Source organism: Ambystoma mexicanum, chromosome 8, assembly GCF_040938575.1.
Source record: "Ambystoma mexicanum isolate Mex_15411 chromosome 8, UKY_AmexF1_1, whole genome shotgun sequence".
Taxonomy (NCBI): domain Eukaryota; kingdom Metazoa; phylum Chordata; class Amphibia; order Caudata; family Ambystomatidae; genus Ambystoma; species Ambystoma mexicanum.
This window is the reverse complement of record NC_090929.1, coordinates 1,681,910,465-1,681,937,537: the sequence shown is the minus strand read 5'-3', so window position 1 is coordinate 1,681,937,537 and position 27,073 is coordinate 1,681,910,465. Positions and strand designations below refer to the sequence as shown.

The 27,073-nt window shown below is 45.3% G+C and overlaps 1 long non-coding RNA gene across 4 annotated transcripts; it reads left to right on the top strand.

Annotated features, from left to right (window-relative positions):
* Window positions 1–15: 15 nt before the first annotated feature.
* Window positions 16–27,073, top strand: LOC138473319 (uncharacterized). Of its 4 annotated transcripts, none has more exons than XR_011268757.1 (5): window positions 16–145; window positions 2,459–2,549; window positions 2,814–2,901; window positions 18,585–18,691; window positions 18,987–27,073. It is a non-coding gene; the product is annotated as an uncharacterized lncRNA (long non-coding RNA). The 4 variants fall into 4 exon arrangements; XR_011268755.1 differs by having other exon boundaries at window positions 2,811–2,901; XR_011268756.1 differs by lacking the exon at window positions 16–145 and adding an exon at window positions 153–315.

Below are 27,073 nucleotides of genomic sequence, written 5' to 3'. Positions count from 1 at the left end.
CGCCGACGTCGTCTGAAATGCCTTTAAGGTGTCCTGACGTATTCCTGAAATGCCGTGAAGGCGTGGAGACGTTGTCACGTCGCACGTCTACGTGCCCAGGAAGAGAACCGTGGCGGAAGCAGGAGTCCCTGCCTTGCACGCGCAGGTGTTTATTTATTTATTTATTTATTTATTTATTGCCTTCTTTGTAAGGCGCCTATACATCTCGAAAGTGTTTCGAAGCCCCAGGCATACTAAGGTGGTGCTGGTGGGTTTGTTTTTCCTATTTGGATTTCGGTTGCAGCAACAGCGGGTCTTTGTGTGTCTGCTTGGTCGGTAAGTATTATCCCCACTGGGCGAAGGGCGGGAGGGGACAGGGGGGTTGGTGTCAGCTGAGGAATGGTGGCACTTATTGCTGCAAGGTGAAAATGGAACGATGATTCCAACCACAGTGATGTTCCTTGAGGAAGTCTCTTTAAATCTCAGGAGGGAATTGATCCATGTGTACACTAAGTTTCTAGGAACACAGCATTATCTATGAACTGCTCACTCTTCTGATCAACATAATTCACATTATGCTCAGCCCGTGTGATGTAATGTGGATGTGGCCATTAAACAGGAAATAAACGCAGCCTGGATGTGCGCTTTCCTGCATTTGGATCGTGCACACCAGCCTGCATTGTTGCTTCCTGCCAGTGCCGCCGCCACTTCTCTGCTCACCCCCCACACCACAGTTGGGTGGGGTGCTGAGAATCATGTGTTTCAGGGCTTTCCTGGTCCCTCTGCTCCCCAATCCCCTGCGGACACATGAAGGCTGACGTGTAAAGAGAGGAGGTGAACAGGGGGGGAGGGGGGGGCTAGTCCCATGTGCCTCTCTCCCTCTTTCCTCTTTGTCTCCACCTTTGGGGACACTGGGGAGAGGAGGCGAGCAGGGACCGAAGCATGCTTTGCCGATGTTGTATGATATCCGGCTCCCCCATGGCAGATTGCTGGGCTCCAGCAATATCCTGTGGGTAGCCGGATATCAAACACCAGTTCCCCCCTACCCCCATGCTTTGGCTGCCCCTCTGCCTCGTCACTCCTCTGGTCCATAGGCCAACTCTGGCCTGATCCGAGGTCTGTTATCAGATGTCCGGATAGATCTTGGGACCCGCCCTGACCAGACTTTACCAAGCCCCCAGCTTTTCCGAGGGAACCTCAATGTGCTGCATTCCCCAGCCGTCACTCACGCATCTCCTGGCTCCCGTTTCTTTTCTTCTGTCCTGAAAGGGACACCACGGGAATCAATGGGCCAAGAACATCATTGGGGTGGGGAGCTGTGGGGCATCACTGCTGAAAGCAGGCATTCTACATGCTGAACACATTATTCTTGTTCAAATATGCATTTCACACGTTCATAGGAAAAAAGTAATTTACAAACTCAAAAATGCTGGTCAAACTAGGGTTTGCTAGTTTAAAAAAAAAAATTATATATTTATGTTATTTATTTATTTTTTTGGAGGCCCTCGACAATATTCTCTGTAATTTGTATGCTCCTTGCTTTGTGTTTCATTACAGGTTATAGTTATAAAGATGTTATGTTTGTCAAACTGGTTAATCACAAATAAATGCTTTGTTGTGCTGACAGCAGTTATTAGGAAATTAAACCTGGTTCATGGGTGCCAACTTTTGATTTCCAATACAGAGGCAGAAATACCCCAACCCAGCCCAAACCATCTCCTGGCCAAACACGTTTTATAGCACTTCAAAAGTAATGCAGTGCTCTGCCAACCTGCTGAACTACCCGTTAGCCATCTATTATAGAGCAAGTCTATGCATCCCTTGATGTGGTAAACATCTGTGCATTACCAACAATACTTTGGGTGCACCACTTCCATAGAAGTGATTTAAAGGGGAATTCATGTGTATCTTCCTTCTGTGGGTGCCAGGCATTTGCCTGCATGGGGCACCATATGTTGCGGAGAAGCCAGGGTCCCTCGTGTCTGGCATGGCAGCCGTGGCAGAGTCTGCTGCTACTTCAGCGCTGTCACCGAACTGCAGTAAAAGCTAAATGGCTATTGCTCGTTTTTCGAGTTAGTCCGGTGGGTTAAGCACTACCGTGTCGGATTCTATGTAAGATCTGTAGATGAATGATCTACAGATCATGCCAGCAGGCTCAACTATTGTAGGCAGGGAATAGAACATGTAAATATAGAAAGCAGATGCTCTTTTTCACACGCTTTCTCTATCATTTTTTGTCTCTGTGAGTATGAGTCATGTTTTCAGGTATGTGCTGTGACTTCTCTCTGTACTCTCTACAGCTTGGTTGAACTGGCCTATAGGGAACTTTGGAGATTTCCCGGTAGGACTCTGCACCGTAGGTCCCTTTTTGTGTGCGGTGGAGGATGTGTGCTGACTGGCAGAGTATAGTGCGCAAATATTGGTAAGGTCAATCTGGTACGTCCTATAATATTTTTTCATTGTACTTTATCAATTACAGGAACACAAATTGGCTCTATCATCTCATCTAGGACAGTGACGTCCCCAGCATCAGTGGCACCATAAAAGATCCTGACATCTGTAGTAGGACGGTAAGGATGCCTTTTTTTTTTCAAAAACGACTGTATTTTGCTATGGGTGATGGTGGGGCAATTTTAAAAGTATAGTTAGCAGTCACAATCGGGGATTTACAGTGCACTGTGTACTCTCTGCTCGTTTCCCAGCGTTGGGTCCTGCTTACTTGTTGATGCCCAACACCCAAGAGCTGGTTTTAGCCCCTGCTCATCTAATCTTAATTTTGAAGTCTCAGGTAGACCCATGTATCCTTGACTCGCTGTTTGTTTTCATTGCAGCAGCATCGCTCCAAGCACAGTGTAACAACCTAACCACGTGTGTCCCAGCAAGAAAAATCCAGTGAAGCACTTGATCCAGTCATGCAGGCAGGTATGGATTTATTTTCCCTATGTACCATTGGTTGAGTAGAAGTGCTGAAGATTTATATCGGCCCTGTGCAATGAGCATCCAATTTTGGTTTTTGCCGCCCATCTGTGGCTTAGTTCATGAACACACTTCAAAAATAAAATTTAGTTAGGACTTCACGATCTGAACAGGGAGTCCTTTGAGACTTGTATCAGTGTGGTGTTTTTTTCCCCCAGCTTTTCACATGGTTCCTTTTGAATATTAGCATGTGGTGTTTGCCATTTTAAATCTTTTTTTTTGGGCGGGGGCATTTTTATTTTTTGAAAACTTGAAATGGTTTTAAAAAAACAAATGTAACATACACTAAAGTGGGGGTTTGCAATGTTTTCACAGATTCACGCTCCTTTTTGAGATGGATCTTTGGTACTAAGTGAAGAGATTTTTTTCAGTGTAACGATGGGGGATGGGCGGGAAGGTTGATTTAGAAAGACCGCTCCGTGAACGCACGGAGCGGTCTTTCTAAATTGAACTGTCATACTTGTCAAACCCCCTGCCGCAGACAAGTGCGCGCAGGGGCTGATGGGATCTGTGAGCCCCAGCGGAGTCGTCGCAGGAGGCAGAGGTGAGTTTCGACTGTGTGTGATGTGTCTGTGTGCGGAGGGTCCATGTGTTGATGCAGGAACGTGGTGGTGGGTGGGCAATGTGGTCTTTGCAGGGTTAAACCCCCATTAACGAGTGAATGAGCATGTGGGGTTGGGTAAGGAGGGGGGCAGTATGTGATATTTCCGCATTTTAAAGCCAACACAAAATGGCTGAAAAAAATCATCTTATTTTGTGTGCGGGCTTTCAAATGTGGGAATATCACATAGAACTAGATTGTTTCCTAGTGCCCAAAGATGGTAGGAATCAAATGAAAAACAGAAGGAGAGGTGGAAACAAACAAAAGAAATGCAAAAACACAGAAATATGATGTCTCTTATATGGACTTTGGGTTCACGTGGATCGCAGTCCTGGAGAAATTAAGCCGCAGTGTGTGGTTTGTGGCGCTACATTAGCAAATGACAGCCTGAAGCCAACAAAATTAAGGTGGCATTTGGAAACCAAACATGCTGATTTAGCAAAAAAGACCAGGGATTTCTTTGCAGCAGCTGCAAGGCATACCAAAGCAAAAAGCAACTGTCAAAAATGTGGCTTCAGTACCTGCAAATGCTTTGGAAGCTTCTTACCTCATTGAACTAATAGGAAACCATCTCCGTAGCAGTCTCAAAGTACTTTCCAGAGGACAATTGTAACGTCAATGACTGGGTGGTTCAGTCTTTTCCTAGCAGAGGTAGGGGACCCCCTCCCAATACACCTCCACAAGGAACTAATGGAGCTTCAAAGTGACCTCCTTCTGGAGAGCCAATTCAAAAAATTGTCTTTGGCTGGATTTTTGCAAAATGCAGAGTTTCCAACATTCATCCAAATGTACTGTTACCTTTCAGTACCTCATACCTTTTGCGAGATTGGATCCTTAGCACTTGCAGCCCTGAAGACTAAATATCGGTCAAAGTTGGAGGTGGATGAAAACCTACAGTTGGCTAGTGCAAAGGTTGAACCCAATGGTGACGGGCTGGCTGCTGAAAGACAGGCCCACCCTTCACACTAGTTCTCCAATGTGCCTATGTCCAACTTGCAAGTGACTGCTTTGATAGTCATCTCAAAGTTGTACTTCAGAAACAAATTATGTCAATTGCATATCAAACGTTACTGTAGGACAGCAATATTGGCTGTTTTCTTTTGTGGGAAATAAATATCTAACACTACTTTTAGTCAAGTCCTCTGTATTTTATCGGGAGGATAGCTCAAGGACAACGCACTCGTCTTGGAAGCAAGACGACACGGAGCTCCACAGATTCGATTCCCCGGGTCCGCGCTTAGAAACTTCTGGGTATTGAGCGCAAATAACCTGGAAAAATCAATTGTAGCAAATCATTCAGATTGCCGTGCTGACACATGTGTCCTAATGTAATTTGAGTTATTGCAAGCGATGATTTTGAAAGAATTTAGTGTCTGGCACCCACACCTCCATTTGGGGCAACATTGTACACCAGCGCGTGATAACCGTTCACAAACATTTTGGCGTCCATGTGTATGGGGAGGCGGGGGGGCAAGCCAGGTACATGTTTCTTAGGGGGGCACAGGGTCAAAAAAGCTTGAAGACCACTGCTGCAGAGTGACTATCTTATCAAGAAAATGTGTTATTTAAAAAGAAAAAAAGGCAAAAAACCTAATTGCTATCACCGTTGTATGTTAACATATATTTTGATTGCTAGTTCGAAAGAGGACTTGGACCCTGCACGGTCCCTAGGGGACACTGCACGTGCAGGCTTTTAACAACGGAAGCTTAATGTACTAAACAAACCTTTGCAAAATCCCTGGTTGCTTTTTTACCTTTCAGAGTGGTCCATTATCCACGTGCCTGCAGTGCACTTATGTGCGATGTTGCTCTGTGTACGGTACAGTGCATAAACAACTCGTACACATGACCGCACCTTCAGTGGAAATGAGCAAATCATTCCAGTGCTTTACTGTGAGGGAAAGAGTTGCACGTGCCCAGCGATACTCAAGATTTGACTTGGTCATCTGCTTAAGAACATTGCAGTGTTGGGTAGCCCCTGTGAGACTGTGTCTTTTGTATATAAAGGGCACGGGTGTGCGATGCTTGTAATTTTCATTAAGTTTCCCAGACAGCTGTATGTCGGTGCAAAGACGCCTGCTGGCATATATTTCCCTTGTGTGAGGATTGTTGATATGTGGCACGTGGGAAGCGTGTGCGACTTTCGCAGCATCTTTAATGTTGCTTAATTCTGGGAAATAAAAAAAATAGTTAAAGGAAGGGAGCTTGGTGAGGGAAACCCCCACCAGTCCAAAATCATTCTTTTTTTTAAATGTCAATTACATTTTCAGAAAAACTCCTGCAGCAAAATGCCTGTCGTAAAAACATGTTGGTAAAATGACATGGAAACAAATCTTCCATAGTTCCATCAAAAAGTTTGGTGTTCCTTGGCATTGCAATTTCTCACGGGACAAGGCCTCATCAAACCCTCATCCGACAGAGTGAAAAAATTAGTAACCTTAACAAATTCCTTCACTACCGCTGTGCACAAATACATGGCTCTACTGGGGACCAGGCCGTCCTGCATTCCACTAATACCCAATGGCAGGCTAAACATGCGAACCATACAACGATTCCTAGCTACCAGATGGTCCCAAACACACACAGCTCCTGGTCAGACAAAATAACCATCACCCCGGGTCTCTCAGTCACTGAAGTGGTAGGCAATCCTCGACAACATCTCAAAAGGGATGCCCCTAGTAGAACCCACTCACCGTCTCACTATAGTGAACCGATACTTCCCTGGCGGATTGAGGAGCTCACCTAGGCAAGTACCAAGTCAAAGGCCTGTGTACTCCTGACAAATCTATCCTCCACATAAATGTCCCAGAGCTGTGTGCGGTGCATTGGGCCCTAAAGTATTTCCTTCCTCTGATCAGGAATTCCGTAGTGTGAATCCTCGCGGACAATACCTCCACAATGTTTTACCTGCGCAAGCAAGGTGAAACAAGGTTAAAATCCTGTCTCAAGAAGCGCAGACCATTTGGCACTGGTCCATTCTCCATTCACAACATTGTGTTGCAAGCATTCCACCTCCCGGAGATACACAACCAACAAGCGGACACCCTCAGTAGGGACTCGACCCAATCCTACGAATGGCAACTCCACAACAACCAAATATCCAGAAGCTTCTCGGCGTGGGCCTATCCTCCTCTGGACCCCTTTGCCACACAGGACAACAAGCAGTGCAAGGAATTGGCAAGCAGGATTCCGCACGCCGGCTCTCGAGGGGACACACTCTTTCCCATGGACCGGCATCTTCGCATATGTGTCCCCTCCATTCCCTCATCAGGAAGACAATTCAGATGATCTACCAATATAATTGCAAAATAATTCTGGTGGCACCGTACTGGCCCAGACAAACCTGGTTCTCGGACCTCCTTCAACTGTTGACGGACAATCTAATCCATCTAGGATCTATCGCCGAACAACGGTGCAATTCTACATCATGACCCAGAGTCCCTCAAGCTGACAGCGTGGATTCCCGATCACGCTGAATTCAGCCACCTAAACATCCTGCAAGCCTGCCAGCAGATACTGGCTGCAGGTAGGGCACCGTCCATAATTCCTACAACCAGAAATGGAAAAGGTTCTGTACATGGTGTACGCAGCAGCCCAATCTTCAACCACTGGCCATATGGCCTCAACAGGTTCTCCCCTACCTTCTCAAACTGGCAAAGGAAGGTCTTGCAATCTCCTCCATAAAGGTACACCTGGCTGCAATCTCCAGATTCACAAGAAAAAGAGGAACTCCTCCTCTACAGCGACCTGCTGCTCAAAACACTTCCTATGGGGGCTTTTTTTCCTCTGAAGAAAAATAATTACACCTGTATGGAGCATAAATATAGTGCTAGCCAGTCTCGTTAAAACCCTTTTCGAACCTCTATCTTCGCCACATATAAAGTTTGTGACCTGGAACAACCACCTGTGTCCCAGCAGGAAAAATCCTGTGACTGACTTGGCCCAGTCACACAGGCAGGTATCGGCTGCCCAGTTTTGGTCACAAAACTGGGAAAACCTAAGTTGTTTGGCAGGGATGGCTAGTTTTCTTCATGCCTCCTACATTCCTGCCTCAGAACCCGCCTCTGTTACATCACTTGGACAATTGATAAATGCAGCAGTAAATCAGCAGATGTCTGTGTAATGTTGCAGTTGCCAAAGATGTAGCTGAGAAAGAACTACAAAATATTGGACTATCAAGTAACGGTCAATTGTCTGCTAACTTTTGTCAGACAGATGTAATTTGACAAGTTCAACTCTATCACCACGCCTTCTCAACAGTGTATTACAGTATGACGTTCATGCCTGTTGAAGTGACACCTACACGTACGACTGCTCAATCATTCAGATTACGGTCTTAAAAAACAATGTAATTCGAACTTCCCGACAAGTTTTTTGGTTGCTGTCAGCCCCTGCTCCTAATCGACAACGTAATTGTAGCTCACATGCTGCTGTGTGAACTAAAGATGCAAGTGCTCTTGTAGGTAGAACCATATAGTTGATCTGGTGAATTTGTAGGTTGGTGCCAGTTTTTGGCTCTAGCATGTAAAAAGAAAAATAAGGTAAAAAAGGGGGGTTGGAGGGTTGGGGGGGGGGGGGGGGAGACCACACCATTTCGAATAAAAAAACGTCATTACAAAAATGTCGACTTTTTTTTTCGACCTTTATTTTTTTTCTCGAGATTTTGACTTTCAATGTTTTTGGTTTTCGATGTTATGACTATAAACCGGTGTGGGGAATGGTCAAACTAATTGTTTGCTGCTCATAGTGATATTGGGTGATGTGACTGTCAGCAGTCTGTCAGGCAGGTAGGCCTTTAAATGATTCTGCTTAGGTCACTGAAAGCGTGCATTTTAGTGCAGTGATTTGTAATTGTGGGAGTTTATTGGGTGGGATGCCCTGTTGGCTGGAGGGGAGAACTGAAATGAGGGAGTTTTCAGGTTGGTTCGTGACATTGGGGGTGGATTTGTAGTTTTGTATACTAAATTGGCGAACTTGGTTAATTGCATTCGAGTGCTCTAGCATAGAAGGCAAAGCTGGAGTGGCAGCTACAAAGTAATCAAATCACTTTTCCTAAATCTTTTGGAAGCATTATAAAATAACTCCTCCTGTAGTTGTCTGCAGTAATCATTCACAATTCCAGACTCATCCTAAAGTTGCCATGAACGTCATCCTGGAGTAATCCCCGCCCATCCTGAAGTTGTCATGGGGTCATCTGTAAGTAATACAAGATCACTGGCATTAATCGGAACTCATCCTGGTGTGGTTTCTGTGATCACTCTAGAGTCATTTCATTTAAATATTTTGGCCTATACACATACTTCAGGATGATCTCCCTGAACTAGCCATGGATGACTCTAGGATAGAGTCACCGGATGACTCCAGAATGATTCCAGGAAGATCTTCCTTTATGACTTGGGTCATTGGAGCAGTTTTGCTTAATGTTTAGGGTGGGGCTAGAGTAAACCCCATCTTGTTTCATAGCAGTCTGTACCATCCCCTCACGCTCCCTCCGATCTTCCAATTCTTTTCTGCCCAGTGGCCCCATCAGCCGTTATAATTCCAGAAGAGACCGGCCTTTCTCTGTGCTAGGACCTTAGCTCTGAAATAGCTTGCCTCTCAATCTCCGTTCTCAGAATTCTCTTCTGGTTTTTCGTAAACGCCTAAAAACTTTTCTACCAGGACCTCTAACATCCATAACTCTGTTACTGCTACACTGTAGTCCATCTGCTGTTCTACCTGTACCCAAATGCAGTTTACTCTGCCTGCTACATTTCCAGAGTTTTGCGCATCACAAATATGAAAAATATTTAAAAAAAAATATTGGTTGTTGAATAAAGTGGGTGTCGAGAGCTTTCCACACAATCCTGTGATAACTGCTCCAATAAGTTGGACCGGTAACAAATTAATAATCCATTGTGTCCTGTTGCCATTTATTAGTAAGGAGTGGTCAAGATAAGCTGGTGGAGGTGACCGTACAAGAGGAAGATGGCATTCAGAAAGGTAGCAAAGTATACCCTGTAGATATTAGGAAGCCTCATGAAGAATGCCAGCATTGGGAAGCGTTTGCCTCTATAAAAGACCATCATGGATCAGGCCGTGACCATCCCCACCCACGCAGGACTTCAAGAATCAGTGGAATGTGGGGCGTGGCCAGCAGGCTCGGCATACAGACGTAATCTCTGCGAGCTCCCGACCTGCGCACCCTCGGAGTAGGAGAAACGAGAGGAGAAGTGACTCCGGAGGAGTGAGACTGCTGCTGGGGACGTGCGGGGATCCAGCCTACCAGTCCCCCGCTCCGGTTGGGAGTGAACCATCGCGGGCGCTCCTGTCTAACGTCGAGCGCCCGCCGACGTTCCACAGGCTGAGGCAGTGCGGACATGCACCCAACGCGGCGGTGAAAGGCCGGTAAGGAGTGGGAGGAACGGGGTGAACGCGACACGATTAGGAAGGAGGGGGGAAAGACGGACCCCCCCTTCCCCTCACATCCTCCAACTGCCACTCTGAACATATCAGCCCAAGTCACAGATTGTGACTAAACTATTGTAGAGGGGTGAGGGGATTGAACACCCCTACTCAAATTGATGGACACAAGAGGCACCCCAAGTGTAAAGGCCACAACAAAGGCACGAAAAGGCACAAAGTGGGATAAAGGGGCCCAGAGCCGCTCCAGATCTAAGAAGTTAAGGAAAGGGGGACGCTGCACCCAACCCCCAAGAGACGAGTTAAGATACCCACACTCACCATTAACATTAAATATCCACAACTAGACCAGTGGCTGGAGCACCCCACATATGAAGGAAAAGGGTGAAGGTGAGATCCTGATACTGGAAGCTGCATCACTGAACCAGCAACATAGAGGCAAGACACTCACAGTGGGACCAGCAACTCATTGCGGCACACCCTTACGGTGCTCGGTTCACGCGTGCCAAGGAAACTAGATGCTGCAAACCACACCGCAGCACACCAGATACGCGACTGCTCTATAGGTGCCGGGGGGTGCTGGTTGGAGGGACGCTTCGAGTGGACACTGTCACCATCTACAGGTCACCTTGCTGAGTGGAATAGAGAGCAAAAAGTGACAATATCGCTCACCCTTCCGAAACCCCCCCACTCCCCCGGGTATTCATGTCAAGCCCCTCACAAGCCAGAGAAAGCACGTTGTGGGCTGCCCATCAACCGAGCACCTTGGGAGATCCCGCCGCAGTGGGTAATCGATAACTCGCATCAGGAGCAGTGCACATTCTGAAGTGGGAAACTAACAGAACTGAACGCTGTGGACAGTAAAGCACAACCGACTGGCGCTAAGATAGAGAAAGCGGTTACGTGCGCAGCCCCATGAACAACGGATGCCTCCATTGAGGGAAGCAATGCTAAAGTAAGGTCCCACTCTGGGAAAAACGCAGCACTACCCCGCCTTAAACTCGACGACTCCGAAGCACCTCAAAATCCACAATCCCAAAATCTAAAAGTCCTTGCAACGCACCTACGTGGCTTCCTGTCAACCCCTCCCTTGAGACACAAGGCACCTCAGCTTCATCACGACACTGATCCAACATGGGGAAAGAACAGACCAAAGAAGACATCCGCACAGAGCATGATAGAACAATACGCAACGACACCCATGTCCCGCTCACCAGAACGTCCGGCATCAATGGAATCTGACAACATGGAGGATGACATCTACTTCAGAGATGTGATGAGTGCTATCGCCGGCTCCAGAACATCGATGGAGAAGATGATGGACAGTATTGGTGTTGACGTGTCCTTGCTGAGGCATTACTTGCAAAAATTGACCTCGTGCACTGGAGAAGCCGAGGCCCGCATCTCGGAAACAGAAGACAGCCTACGGGGGGGGGGGTTCAACTGTTGTATGTCTGGAATGTTAGACCGAATAAAAACCCTGGAAGCGAGAATCGACGACAATGAAGGGAGATCCAGGAGCAACAATATTTGCATACTTTGCCTCCCCGAAAAGGCCGAAGGGGCAAGCATGGAACTGTTCCTCGAGGAATGGCTCACAGACATATATGATGCAAAATCCTTCTCCAAATTCTTCTCCATTGAACGCGCACATCGGATCCCAACTGGAAAAGTCGTACCAGGGGCACCGCCATGAGCTGTCATTGCAAGATTCCTGAATTACAGAGACAGGGACGCTGTGCTGCAGATGGCGAGATTGAAGGGGTCCATCACTTATAATGGATCGAAACTCGCTTTCTTCCCTGACTTTTCGAGGGAAGTGCAAAAAGCGCGCCAATCATTTGACCCACTCAAAAAACGGCTGCGGGCACTAGGAACAAAATATGGTCTAATCTTTCCCGCCCAGCTCAAAATATTCCACAATGGAACCACAGTGCATTTCACAGATCCGAAAGAAGCGTGGAACTGGGCAGAGAGACACATAGCAGGCGACTGGAGCGTTAAAAAGAAAACCAGAGGCGAAAGGAATGGGCTACATCCTGAGAGACCACCATAGAACAGACCCCAGCAACAGCAGGAAGAAATACTGCCATAATGAAACGTGCAACAACCATCTGTTGACAACCAAAGCCGACACAACAACTATACACTGAAACGAAAAGAAGCTCATGCTCCAAACAGTTGATAAGAAGCAAAAAAGTACGCAACGGCTGGCGGTCACACCGGAGCCACCCCCCTAACAAGGAAGAAACCACAGAATAATTAATCATTTTAGTTTGGACTAATGTATTAAGTTTTGAAAGGGCGACAGATACTTCAGTTGGGGATGAAGTGTGGGGGGGTGGATGTAAATTTAGAAGATGGGTGTCCGGATTCCATGGCATATTTCCACATTTTCAAGGAGACATTACACTAGAAAACTTTCTTTTAGGAGATCTCATCATCACATATAAATGTAGGAGTAATGGTTGAGTGGTGTTTGGTGTTGGTTCTGAAGTTAACATCTTATTGTTTACATAAGTTTCCTTAATGTAAAATTATTCAGGAAGTGCCTAGCTTCCCAAGCCAAGATGGAGGGTCTGTTCCACAACAGTGATTGGAGGAGAAGTGCTGTGAGGTAGTTTGGAACATTCACCAAGATTCTAAACTGCCTTTCATTCCAGTTTCCCTTAGAGGAAGGTTGCAGTACTTTAGCTCTTAGGAATCTATACTAACAGCCTGTTAAGAACAAACTACAGAGAAGATAATCATCAGCTGGTTATAGAGTCAAGATCCTCACAGATGAAGCAAGCTAAGTCAAATATTGGAATAACTCCTTATTGTTACTAAGTGACTTTAATTTATCAACAATTGTCAAGTCAAGAAGTTATCCTGCTAAGTATTTTGAAAACTGAAATTATATGAGGACATGAACTTCTTTGTGCTCTTTTGCTCGTGTCGTTTTTTCTGAGAAAGGTTAACATTCTTTTATTGTATTTGCGGCTGCATTTACATTTCTTATTTAGTTTTAACTATATCTAAATATATATATATATATATATATATATATATATATATATATATATGAGCAGGTTCAACCAGTGTTTAAATTTATGTTCCTTCTTGTTTAACATTACTAACTTGTTGCGCATCTATAATAATAATAATATTAGTGTGCGTGCGTTTCTCGTAACAGATAACTTTAAAGTAAAGGACCCGCTAACGTACTCGTGCGTGTGTCCATATTATGCTTATCACTTCCTGATAGTGACGTATGCATATTTTTCGTGCGCTTCGTTGCATGAAAGTTTAATTGAAGGCGATTTTTCAGTTCATCGTGTTTTTGGTGAGCGCAGGCTTTTTTCTACACCTTCGCGCGTACTAGGAGTCATCTCACCGCAGTCCAGAGTGCGCGGTTCATCTTCTGCTTCGCGCGACCACAAAGTCATCACATCTCGTTGCTGAGCGCGCGGTTCTTCTTCTACGTGCGCAGTTTCGTGGGCAGCGTTTCAATCCAAGAGCACTGTTACATTGTCGATGCGCGTATCTTCATCAGAATAGAAGGTACGTGTATCGCTACTTTTGGATGGCAATTGAAGCATTATTATCATCATTTTAAAGGTGAAGCGAACTATTTAAATTGAAATATTCAGAGTATCTTCTTCAGAGAATCAACTACAAAAGGAAGACAAATAAGAACTTTTCAAATCTGTTTAGAACTTATTCAAGAAACAGAAAAAACATCTTTAAAAGATTATTTGAACTATTCTTCAGTCAAGCTAATTCTTTACAACTTGTTACGAGCTATGAGACTATGAAGATGAGAAGTAACACAGCAAAAAGAAATATAGTTAAGAAGATAAATACTAAAATAATAATATATAATTAAGCCTATCGGCAATCAAGCATACGCTACAGGTATTTGCATTTAATTTGATAAAATATATTTAAACATACTGGTGGGCCAGCATCACTCCTGCAAGAAGATTCAAGATTGGACTTTGACAGGAAGAGCTCAACGGAATATCCAAGCATACGGAAATTAGAAAATAAACAAAACACTGGCTGATGTTCTCTGCCACAAGATGAATATAGGCGACACCACTATCCCAGGAAATTGGGGAAATCATGCCAGAAGACTGGGTCCAAATCCTAATGTACCCCTGTGAAACTGCCATCTCGACCAGGCTAAGGCTAGTCCAGCTTAAAATACTGCACAGGATCTACTACCCGAGAGTGGCTTTGTACCGCTGGTGTAAAATAACGGAACCCAACTGTTTACGCTGTCGTAGAGAAGAAGGAACCTTCTTTCATATACTGTGGGAATGTCCATATATCAGTCACTACTGGCAAGTGTTGCGGTATCCTTACGAAGGTCCTGCAGCAAACAATCCCCAGAGACCCTAAACTGTTGCTACCTGCCCAGATATGAAAAGTTATGCTTTATGACCGCGACTGCGATCATCAAAAGAAATATAGCCCAGCTCTGGGGAGCAGCACAACCGCCACAGGTAAACCAATGGATCACAGATGTACACATCTGCATAGCCATTGAAAGAGAATATAGATCCAGGGGTTGCCCTGAAAAAGCAGATGGGATCTGGCAATGCTGGGAAGACACTGTATGAACCCTCGAACCTTGCAGCCTTGTTAGAATGAGATAAGGGACATAGACAATGCTGCAGAGACCTCATCATGTGAAATGTTATGCAATGTATGCAATCTGTATAAGCACGTATACCATCAAACGTTATCATTGTTGTAGTTTTATTCTGGCCCGGCTCGGACCAGCAGTTTTGTGTTGTAAAATCCAATAAAATATATATATTAAAAAAAAAAGAATCAGTGGAATGCACTAAGAACCAAGGAGGAGGAACCATTCCAGCGTGGAGCGAGTCTGCTAGGGCATAGGCACAGTCACCAGCGTTGGATACCAAGATATTGGAGCAGAAACCTCCCCAGAAGAAGGGCACATCCACACCTGCTAATAGTACCCACAACAACACTTAGTGCAAGTGGTGCTGCAGAGGACCGTGTACGTCGTACTTAACCACAGAGTGCTAAACTGCACCCATAAAACATTTGACACATGGTTATCATGCAAGGTGTAATTTTGTAGGTTTGTTTTAGGCTTAAACCATTAATCATATTGACCACCCCTCACTCACTCCCCCCACCCCCACACCAGCACCCCAAATAGGCTCCAGGTCACTAATCCAAAAGCCCCTCAGCTAGCCCATGATGATCATGTGGGTGGAGATGCTTTGGACACCTGTTGAATCTGTAAGAAGCAGCCAGACTCCATTGGAAGTCGCAGAAATGCTCTGCGCCAAGAACAGATATGGAAGAGGACATGTATGGTCCTGTTTGTTCATAGCGAGTAAGGCACGAATACACGGACCTTGACGAGTTTCTGGGTTAAAGACACCACCACTGATAAGACAGATAAGAGCATGGGGGTACAGCTTGCAGGTATTTCCCGTCGTAAGCGGCCCCCTCCATGCTAAGGCTGTTACCATTGAAAATGACCCGGAGGTCTCCTCCTTCACAGTGCAATCCGCTTGTAGTCGCAGCATCTTGCATGCAGCTGGGGAGCAGAACATGAAGCCTCTCACACCTTCCCAATCGGCATGAAATGGACACGCATCTCCACCTGCATTGCACTGGCATGTGCGCCAAGATGGTGTCAAGGGCCAGGAATCCACGTGAATGGCACCCATCTCTATCCTAAATGGGAGGTGGCATTAGCCATGATAGAAAACCACTGTGGAACCCATGGGGTAGAGGATGTCGTACATCTCGTTATGGAATCACACCCTAAATAATCAAACTCCATGGCCTGGAATAACGATTCTGTTACAAAAAAAGTTATCTGGATGGTTTAAAAGAAACAAATGATATTAAAAGTCACACTAAGCTGGCCCTCGGCTGGCAAGCAGGGACGCAGATAGTAAAATGTTCTGTGATAATTACTGGGTGTTGCATATGGAAAGATCAGTGTAGCAGAGTGTTTATAAGAATGCACGTTTCGTGCCAAACGGGGCAAAAACGAGATTCATGAAAGAAGGGAAAGAAGGGCAACGGCCTCTTATCAATACCGAAGGCCGGATACTGTGATCAAAAAATAAGCGACTGCTTTCTTCGCCAAGGGGACACGCTGTACAATTTCAACACACACTTTCAAACAGCAGAAAGTTGAACAGGCCGGGAGCGTTTTGATTCAAAGAACTTGCAGTTTTTCTGAACGTTGGTGTGTATTGGGTAGAATGGCGTTTTAAAAGGGAGAAAAAAAATGTAAACGCCCTATAGCAGGTTTAAAAGCTACGACTGGGTCTCACAACGAAGGGTACCAGATGTGTGGTGCATCATGCCCCTGTAACAAAAACTTTGTCATTCAATGTTTGGGATCCAGGGGGGGCTTGCTTCAGGAAGGGTTTCAATATTGCACGGTCCAGTGGGCATCTGCAAACGATACAGTATTAGTAAATGCAGCACTGCTCCTTTTGGGAGATTTCAGCAGCTCTCAACCGGGTGTCTGCAACCTGTGGCGTGCCAGATGTTTTGGACTACGACCCCCATGATGCATTTATATTGACTGTGCTGGCTGGGGCGCAAGAGAATGGTACTTCAAAACATCTGGAAAGCCAAAGGTTGCACTAAAAAAATCGCCCGTCTCACTGATACACGTCTTAAGCAAAGATGCTCTGCATCTTTATGGCAGCCCAGGCAGCATTCCGACCTTTGGAGGGACAGAGGCAATGCTGAAGCGTAGAGATGGACACTTGGTTTTTGTCTGTGGACTCGTGGGTATTGTGTCAAATGTGACAGCCTAACTCGATGCATTTGACAAATCCAATGACTTAAGTGGGGAACGCATGTCATTTCTGACTTGAAAGTAAGGACGTAAACCACAGGTGCACAACTTGCTGCCCACCATGCTGTTTTGTCCGGCCCGCCAGCAAGACTTTCCTAATGGAGTGGAGTTCAGCCCGGAAGCAGCATCGGCCGCCCTCCATTAGGAAAAGTCTGTTAGTCTTCCGGGCTGGACAAAACACTGACCCGCATTGGCTCCAATGAATTGCCAGCACTACGGATGGCGTGGTCAGTAAGGCTTAATGCTGGAAGGCATTTCAGCCCTGCCACGCCAGCCATAGTACCAGAAACTTTGCTAGCGTTCCAGCTAGCCTCCCTTCCAGCACGTCCGGTAAGTACATATTTGGGGGGGGGAGGGGGTTATCGGGTCTGTCCTGTATGGGTGTGTATGTTGAGATGCGGGGATGTCGGGTCTGCCTGTATGTTTGTTTTTGTGTGTATGTTGTGATGCAGGGGCGGTGGGGGGGTGTTGGATCTGTCTGTATTTTGAGATGGGTGGTGGGGGTTTTTGGGTCTGTATGGGTGTATGTATGCATGGCGTATGCTTGTTTGTATGCTGAGATGCGGTGGGGGCTCCGGATCAGTTTAATAAAAGACTATTTCAGCACTATTTTTATAGAGGACTTGAGTCATGCTTAAATCATATACCACCCAACCAGACAATATATGAATGGTTGGCAACCTGCTCCCATCTACCCATTATAAGGGAGGCGGTAGCCCAGAGGACAAAAAGCAGAATAGTGTACAGAGCTGGAATAACACATTCTGGTGCAGGCACATTGGGCCATAATGGAACATGCCTGGTTTGTACATACAGCTCTCCCAGACATTTTGCGGCCACCAGCATTACTAAAATGAGTTCAACTGACAATGATGGAATATTGTGGGCAAGGGCATTAAGAACATGTGTTTTACTGTGGTAGTGCTGGCAAAAACTAGCGAAAAAGTGTAGACAGCTTGCGATTAAAGACTTAATAACTTAGCATAACTGGAAAAAGCAAAGCGTTTTAATCATTCTCTGGAAGGGCCACACAACTTTGGTAGCTGTAGGGGAGGAAAGGAATGTTGGCTCTACTAAGGTTCTACCAGCAGAGATTACATAATTTGCCCAGGATCACACACCTCGTTAAGCTGTGAATTTGAGATGTTCATCTACTCTACAGTTTAGAAAATTGAATACATATCTTCCAGGCCCCACTTGGCACACATAATTAAGTTTTAGATTTCAAGGCTTACAATAATGCTATCTTATAGAACATAGTCTGCAAAGAGCGGTCCCATAAACAATCTTTTTCTCTTGTCATGCACCCACCCTCTGGGACTCTCACAGTATCGGCTCGGAATGCCCCCACAATTCTCCAGTTTCACAAATCTCCCCAAAACGTAACTTTCAACAACCCCTGACCATGAACTAGTTCCAATGCATGCACAGTCTGCAACTCAAAAGATGCCAGCGCAAACGCTGGCTACCCACACACATGTATATCCAAGGAGTGCTGGCACTGCACTATGGAGTGGCAGTGAGACGCATTTTTATGTTATGCTATGTTAAAGGTTCTTGTACCGCACACTGCCACCTGTGTGGTTTCTTGGCACTGTAGCAGGGTTTGTTAGTATGACTGAGAGGGAGAAGAGCAAGAGAACTGTAAACTGCTGTTGGTCGCATCAGTTCAGAGAAACGTGTCACTTAGTGTAGGTGCGTTTTCGGTTGGTAGCTGTCATGTAGTGTTGGGGTGATGTTTTGTAATGTTGCGATCTTCTCTCCCAATTCCAGATAGACAAGGCAGCAAACAGGGGAACGATCTAGAAAGTGCCCGGATCCAACTCCAAGCAGACAGCCTACAAACTGGGAACAAACGTAGACTTCAGATTCCCAACCAGGTAAAAACTGTTTCTTATGACACTGCAGTAGCTTGGGTTCTCTGTGTGGCTCTTTGAACAACATAATGCTAAAACAGGGAAAGTTAAGAGATGTACCTCCTTTGCCTTTTATTTCAAATGGCTACTGTAGTAGGGCCAGCCAATCCCTGCATTCACCATGTTAATCTCAAACATAGCAGTTTAATATGTTATGCAGCCTACTATTCCTAAAGGAAGTATCCATCAATAAGTGCATGAAAAGGTATGCTGGCAAGGCTATGTTCTTTATCTGACCTTGTTCTTTTATTGCTTCTAGGCTTGTCTAAAAAGTATATAATTTGTATATACTCTACACTTGGACCGTCGTAGTGGGAGCTTAACAGTTGAGTTTGTATCTTCCCCGAAGTACCACTGAACTTGCCCTTTACCGTTGGTACTCCATCTCACTGCGCAGGCCGCAGGGTGCATTGCATCACTGGTTGTGCTCCAACGATGTCCCTGCCAATGTCCAGTGCAGTTAAAAAAAAGAAATATTGACCAGGAGCACTGTCAATTTAAGGATGAGTGGACCGTCAAGAAAAAAGAAACTATCTGCAAGCTTCCACCTTTGCTAGTTATAAGGTTGCACAGCTTATTGCAAGGTCAGCACAGCCTTTCACAGATGGGAAATTCATAAGACTGCCTGATGGAGATTTGCGAAGCAGTTTGTAAAGAAAAAAAAGATGATTTTACAAATGTTCCCCTTTGACAGATGAGTATCCAGTAGACATGGCTGTAATTGTTACAGCCAACTGAAAATGCAATGTAAGGATATCCAGTTCTTTTCAGCTGCCCTTGATGAGAGCACAGATGCAAGTGACACAGCCCAACTGTTAATTTTCATTCAGGGGGTCAATGACGAATGCAAAGTATTTCAGGAACTGGCTTCCCTGGTATCTTTGCATGGCAGCATACTGGTGCTGACCATTTTTAATGCCTTTCAAAAAGTCATCAATGATTTAAATTTTTAAATTTGCCATGGTATACTCTGGTAAGCGTGACCACTGATGGGCCGCAAGCCATGGTTGAGGAGCAAAATGGTTTTATTTGCTGCTTGAAAAAGACACTTGGCCGATAAGCTGTCATTAAAAAAAAAATATCACTGCATCATTCATCAGGAGGCATTATGTGCAAAACATTTGAAATCCACAGAAGTCATGGACTTCATTGTAAAAACTGTTACTTTTATCCATGCATGCTCTTTAAATCACAGATTGCTTCAGGCGTGTTTAGAAGAGACAAAGGCGGATTATGGTGATATCCTATATCACAACGATGCTCGATGGCTTAGTCGTGGAAATATTCTTAAGCGATTCTTTGTTTTACAGCAGGAAATAAAAGCATTCCTTGATGAAAAGGGAATGGGCACTTCTGTCATGCAAGATATTGACTGGGTAGCTGGCTTTGCTTTTTCTGACGGACCTGACAGGCCATTTGAATGATTTAAATTTAAAGTTGCAAGGAAGCCAAAATCTAATATTTGATCTGTTTGAGGCAGTTTGTGCCTTTTGAAATTAAGTTAAGACTTCTGACAGCCCAACTGGAGAAAGGAATGCTGCTACACCTCCCCGCATGTGCAGAGGTTTTCCCACAGGATAAGTATGTTGGAAGGTATCGGCATGGGAAGATCCTGAATGAACTGCACATATTTTTGAGAATCATTTCACATAATTCAAATCACAGTGAGCCTCCTTTTTAAACTTTTTGCAGACCCTTTCTCTGCTGATGTTGACAGTGTGCAACCTGAACTTCAACTGGAAGTGATTGAACTTCACTGCTTTAGTCCCCTTAAACATAAGCACAAAGAGATGCCTCTATTAGCACTGCTCAATTCCCCAATCTGTCACAGGAAGCATTAAAGGTGGCATCTATGTTTGGCAGTACTTCTATTTGTGAGCAAGTGTTTTCCCAAATGAAACTACATAAATCCAGCCTAAGGACAAGACTCGCTGACCAACATCTCCATGCTATCCTGAGAGTAGGAACAACCTCACTGGAGCCCGAGATCCAGAAACTGACAGCTGAGACATGCTGCGATGTTTCTCACTGATCAAGTATGTCTGGTTCACTGTTCATCTCCCAAATACTAATGGTTCATTGCTCATTTACAGCTGTGCCAAAATGACAGAGCTTGTGCCTTTCAAATCTAAACCTACATAACTTGTGAAATGTTTGAGCGCAGTCTTTTCAACCTGTATTATTTGCATATTTATTCTAGTGCCATTATGTCCTTTGCAAAAAACAAATTATAAAGGTGGAATGGAAAATGTGTACTACAAAATGTAAGTTATAAAGATGGTACACCTCCAAAACTGTGTTCTTTTTCTATGTGTCTAATAAACATTGGGGGTTGAAAAGGCCTCCCGCCCATCAGATACTCCCTGCCCATCCCACATTTACTTTTTGACCTTCTAAGCAGCATGTAAGGTACATTCGCCCTCGGCCAAAATCAGTTGTGTACCTCTGACCTAAACTAACGATGAAGACGGCTACAAACAGAACAGAGTGTCAAAGCAGAGATGAGCTCAGCAATTTCTAACCAACGTGGACTAGAATGATCCCCCCCTGACTGGAACATGTCACTCCCAAACTCCACCTCAGTGTTGTGCAACAAAACCCTCCTCAATATCAATAAATCGTTGCTAAACAAATTAAGCTGGTTTCATTACACTGTAATTCAAGTACTTTACAGATGAAATCTAATGTGAAAACACAGCTGTTCCTGACAAAGTAAATGCTTCTTCTGTCACCTGCTCATAACAAAGGCCTTGCTGAATGCAGTTTCAAACTGCCCTTACAGGCACACTCTGGTGTGACCATCCTGCTGCGGTCTGAGGGCCCACTGGTCCTGTGTTGCAGGTGTCCTGTTCAAACCACCTCACAAGGGGTCACTCTAGACTAATCATATGAATTATGTTCTAATAGAAGGTTATCATTCCAAGGTGTGGACAGTCTGATACTCTCCTTTGTACTCTCTCAAAATACTCCTATGTGAGAGGTAAAGGGGACACATATCACCAATGAGTGCTCCGGTCTGCTTTTGCATTCAATCTCAGTGCCCAATGATCAGTGACCTCTATATTTGATAAACCAGTCTGTGATGAAAGGGTTGTATGTGCGAATCGGTAAATATATAACAGACGCAAGGCTTGGCGCTCACATCACTGTTCACAACACTCCCCTTAACATTAAAACGTATGTAACCATGAACCATACAGACTCATTCGGACATCTTATGTTTTTGGATGTGAGGATACAATGGCTCCAACATCAGCCACGCAAATGTGCTATAAGGGCCCTTTTGCTTCTTGGTGTTGGAAAATATTAGATGAGGAGGGGCTCGGTCTGAGCATGCCCAGTCCCCAATACAGAAACATATTTAGGGAATTATTGCTACAGACTGGAACGGATAGCCAACAAGAGACACCCAATAAAGAGGGAAAAATGTACAGAAAGGGTTGTACTTCTTTCAAACGTTAGTTAGCCTGACCAGTAATAAACTGATGGAAGTGTTTTAAACAAAACCCGCTTCTGATATATGGTATAGGGCCCACAGTTCCTCAGTGACTACCACCTCACCATTGCGCAGGCCTCGGAGGGGGGGGGGTTACATAGAGGAGCAGCATATAGATGCCTTAACAAACAGGGTAGTTACTTGGCCAGCGCATCAATCATTGCTGCACACATCACTGCATTGATTTGCCACAGATTACGGTCTGCACGGTGACGCAATGAACCCTGCTTTCTTAATCGAGGAACCAAGTCGCATTGAGGAGCCATATGGCAGTGGTTGGCATGTTAAGAAAATGAAAAGTTCCTTGATACTGAGCAGATGCATTTAGTCCATGTCCCAAAGCAGCCACTAGACCACTTGGGCAAATAAATGTCACTTAACTGTGTGAGGCATGCGCCATATGCAACTAAAAACTAATATACAAACTAAAGTTGTGTCAAAGACAAGATAAATAAAGAACCGTTTAAAACTTTGTATGTTTGTTACAATAATTCTCTTGAAAGAATGCATTAATTTGATCAGCCAACTGATGCTTTGCGCTGGCCTTCAGAATAAAAATACCCCATGTTCAATTCTTATCACTGTGGTGTAAAAAGAATTGCTTGTTAAATGAGCCATTGCTTATTAACTGCCCCCACTTTAAAAGCTCTGTCAGCACAAAGCTGGAGAGGGCGTGTCTCTCAGCATCTTAGAGGCTGCGTTTGGTATATGTACTCCTTTTAACTGAAACAAAGGAACACATAACTATCACCAGCGCAAGCTTTAAGGCAGTCGCAAGCTCAGAGGCAGTAGGTTGGGTGGGCCCCTTCCTGCACTCCCCCTCCTTGAGCTGCTTAAGCTCTGCTCCCCGGGCAGCTTCCAGCTTCCCCCTTGAAGAAACGGGGAGCTTGCCCGAAGCCCCCCACAAGCCAATTTCCGGGATCAAAAAGCAGCAGATCGCTTTACTGCCTTCCAACCTCAATAGGAGTCCATTTGAATGAAGCAACTTCAGAGAAGAAAAAGGACACAGGATTCAGCTGCCAAAAGAGCACACACGGAATTGGGAAACTTTATGCAAAATCAAGTGCAAGTACCTAGTATTAAAAAGGAAAGCGGCGGACCCCAATTACCGTTTACTTCGACCTTCCAGTCTAGCGTTTTCTATCGCACCCCAACGTTGCTCGTAACCCCTACTTAGGAAGGTGTTTTTCCACTGTCTCTCCTTATCAAACCCCAGCATTTTTGCTAACCCTTTCATTGACTCCGGACCCAAGCTCGGCTCATCTGACCCCCTTGAGTTCTGCAGGTTTCTGAAAGTGGCTAGAACTGCCCGACCTTCCCTCACCGGGAGCGCCGGTCACCGTCCTTCAGCTCAGATCACTACACACGCATTGCATGCCAGTTTCAGTTTCCGTCACCAATCACTCCAGATCTCCAGTTGCGACACCTTCCTCCCCCTAGTCTCTGCCCCCCCCCCACCTACCCCCAACTGGCCAGCATGTCGCCTCTATTCTTGCCAATCCACACTTCCCTGGGATTCAGCCGACACCCCGAACCTCACCTCTTCCTGGGGTCCACCTTTCACCTCCTCCCTAGTCATTGGCGGTCACTCCTACCCGAGAACCACCTTCGCCCCCGCACCTCCAGCTCTGATACCGCCTTTAGAACTTTACTCCTATCTGTGCTGTCACTCTCGCTGGGCTTGAGTGCCACTGCCTCCTTGGGGTGCACTTTTCATCTTCTAGCCTGTCTCAAGGGACCTTGCCTCTCACCATGCAACAGCACAGATCGGTGGTCGATCTTCTACGCCCATCAGCCACCCAGCCATGGGCTTTGATTCACGTCTCCGGCCCCTGGCTATTGCCCAAACCAGTGCCCTGTCTCCGGACTTTGGGGTCACCTCCTTCTCGGGTGTCACCCACTACCCCGGTCCTGTCATCCATTAACCGGGCTCCAGCATTCAAGCCCTCCTCTGCGCTCCTGTCAGTGCTAACCTGGGCTCCGACTCCCATCCCACCTCCTGGACATAGCACCCCCTACTTGGCCTCAGGCTGTCACCCCTCAATGCTTGCAAGCACTCACTCTTGTGAGCCCCCCATTGCACTCAGCCAATCCGCCTCGTTCCTTTACCTCACTGTTCTCTACTCCTCCGGCCACTGAAAGAACTAGTTCCCTTTTAGGTAAGATTTGCACAGAACTAGTAAATCTTCATTTCCTGGTTCAACCCCAGAACTTTTTGCTTTATTAGTGGGATATTTTTCATTAATACCTCAGTGAGTGGGAATCCTTTTCCACACTCACCTAATCTTTTTATGGGTGTCATTTTTAAGACTATCCATAGTGTCTTTTTGAAGTTATCATCTTTAATAACTTATTGGCTTTCTTGTGCTAACCTTGAGTGAACTACAGTTCCCAAGGGTAGAAAGAATCTTTGGATCCCTTTTACATTTTATTTAGTGAAACCAGCACTCCCCACCTTATGTGGAGTGCTGGGGAGATACAATGTATCCCCTTTCACACTAAAACTGTAGAAATTCTGTTAGTGACAAGCTTACCTTCAATGGCTGGTGGCAGTGATACCTTGTATTAATTTTGTGCACCATGACCGCGGGCTGTGTTCACAGCTGCTGTAAAGAGACCCAAGGGTGTCCAATTTTACCAAAATGGCTCCTGTCTTCTTTTTTCACCATTTTAGTGTTTCTTGTCGTTTCTCGTTCCTTCCCCTGACATCCAGGGCGGGAAATTCCTTTGTGTGATCTTTGTCTTCGGCGGGAGTCCTCTGGACTCCCTGCCCAGGCTCCAGTCTGTCTGTAAGAGCAGGGAGTGAGGGAGGAGTCCAAAACTCCCCAGCACCAGCACTTTGTCTTACGCCTTGCTTAAATGGGGACAAATCCCAGTGGAGGGCAGACTGTCCTGATTGGACAACTAGACTGCCCCTAATTGTAAAATGTGGGGAGAGAATGCAGAGGTTGTGCTGTAATTCCTGATAAATACTGCAAACCTGGAAGCTGAAGACATGTCGACCACTGGAACTTAAACCGAAGAGGTTGACTAAGGAAAAGCGGCGGAAATGATTTCCAGCGACCTGAGAGCCTGCCGTGTAACCGGAGCCTGCTGTAGCCCTTTCTTCCAATCGTCCTGGGAACTCCGAATAGGACGACCCCCCCCGACCCAGAGCCTGGTGAGACCCACTAGACTCGGAGACCTGCATTTTAAGCCATCCCATGCGTTGCTGCAACCTTGCGTTGTTGCAATACCCTGGGACCTCAAGCCAACGTGCAGTGCACGGTCTTCCGAATCTCGCTGAAACTTTGTGGGCATCCTGGTGGATATCCAGAGAAATTAATCTTGTCCGAAAAGTCCCCTCACCAGAGTGCTAGACCTTTAAAATGACAAGAATTCAACTGCAATTTTCTGTCTTCTACTGTGCTCCTTGAAAAGGCGCCAAATCGGCAGAACCACATTCCGCTGCAAGGGAAACCTTGCCTAGAGCCTTCTTCATCGATCCCTGCTGCAAAGTACCTTCTGAGGTCTTGTTTTCAGTCTCCACAACAAGAAATCCATTGACCGGGTATTTGGCTGCAGGCCCTGAAGTTCTCCTGCTGCAAAATCTTCTTCAATGCTGAGGTACTGTGTTGGTTTGGGTATGTACTTACCTTAAGCCTGTTGGGATTTCTATGTAGCTATGTGGTGTTTTCTGTGATTGGGAGGTCCCTCGTCCAGTACACCCAGTCCCACTGCTAGAATCCTGCTAGGGTGTCTTCTGCGAAGCCCCTGGACCCTCTTCTAACGCTAAAGTGAAGTACTTACTGTTTGCCCAGTTTTCCTATGGAACTGTGACTTTTGCTACTAAAGAACCTATCCTGACACTGCCTGTTGGTCACTAGTCCTAGTGACCCCCTCCCTTCTTCCACTGAGAACACTTATGCTCCAAGCATAAGGGAAAGACTGTCAAGGGATTGGGACTTCTGCCTAGAAAAGAAAATAAGTGTTTCAACGTTACTTACTTGTAAAGAGTTGGTCGGTAACTGTAACTCTAAGAGCGAACAGTTACAAAAGTTCTTACTGATCTTGAATGTGTGATGCACTATTCTTAAAAGTATGGTTAACATCTTTTTTTCTTTAGCCACTGTTTTGATTAGTCCCTTGAGGATAATTGTATGAGTGTCTCCCAACTGGGTCTTGCTTCCCCTGACTTGATTTTAGCCTGTCCTTAATAAGTCTGCATTAGGTTGTTGCCTACCGAGAATAACTATTCAGTAAAGTGTAACATTGGGTTTTACTTTCCCCCTCCATTGTGAGATTAAACAAAGTATGTGGGTTTTACTTACCTTGTGTTACTTGTGTGCCATCCAAAATAAGTTACAAGAGTTACTGCTTCCCTCAATCTGGGGTTCCCTGATTTCAGAAGCACCTGTAATTGTATATTACATCCGTAGGTTTTACTCACTTACTATAACTGTGTTATGACAAAAGTAGTTATAGGTTTTTACTGCACCTAGAATAAGTGTTTCACTATTCACCAAAAGTATATTGTCCAGTTGACTGCTTATGTGATTTGTTATTGAGAGTTATTGTACAACTGGAAGGGTCTGATGCCCTTGCATTACTGAATGTAATTGTAAAAAGTAACCATTCGTTTTTCCTACCCAAGAATAGGCTTGACCTATACTGAATGTGTATGAAAAGGTTTTGACTTCCCTAAAACTATTGTTAGGTACTTCAAATAAGGTATATACTTGGGTCTGTGTACTTTCAAGTATAGTCTTGTGTTTTTATATTGTGATTTCATATAATGTGTTAGTACTTACCTAACCCCTAGATTTATCTCGGCCTACCTGTATTTAAATAAATTCTTTATTTTTACAATA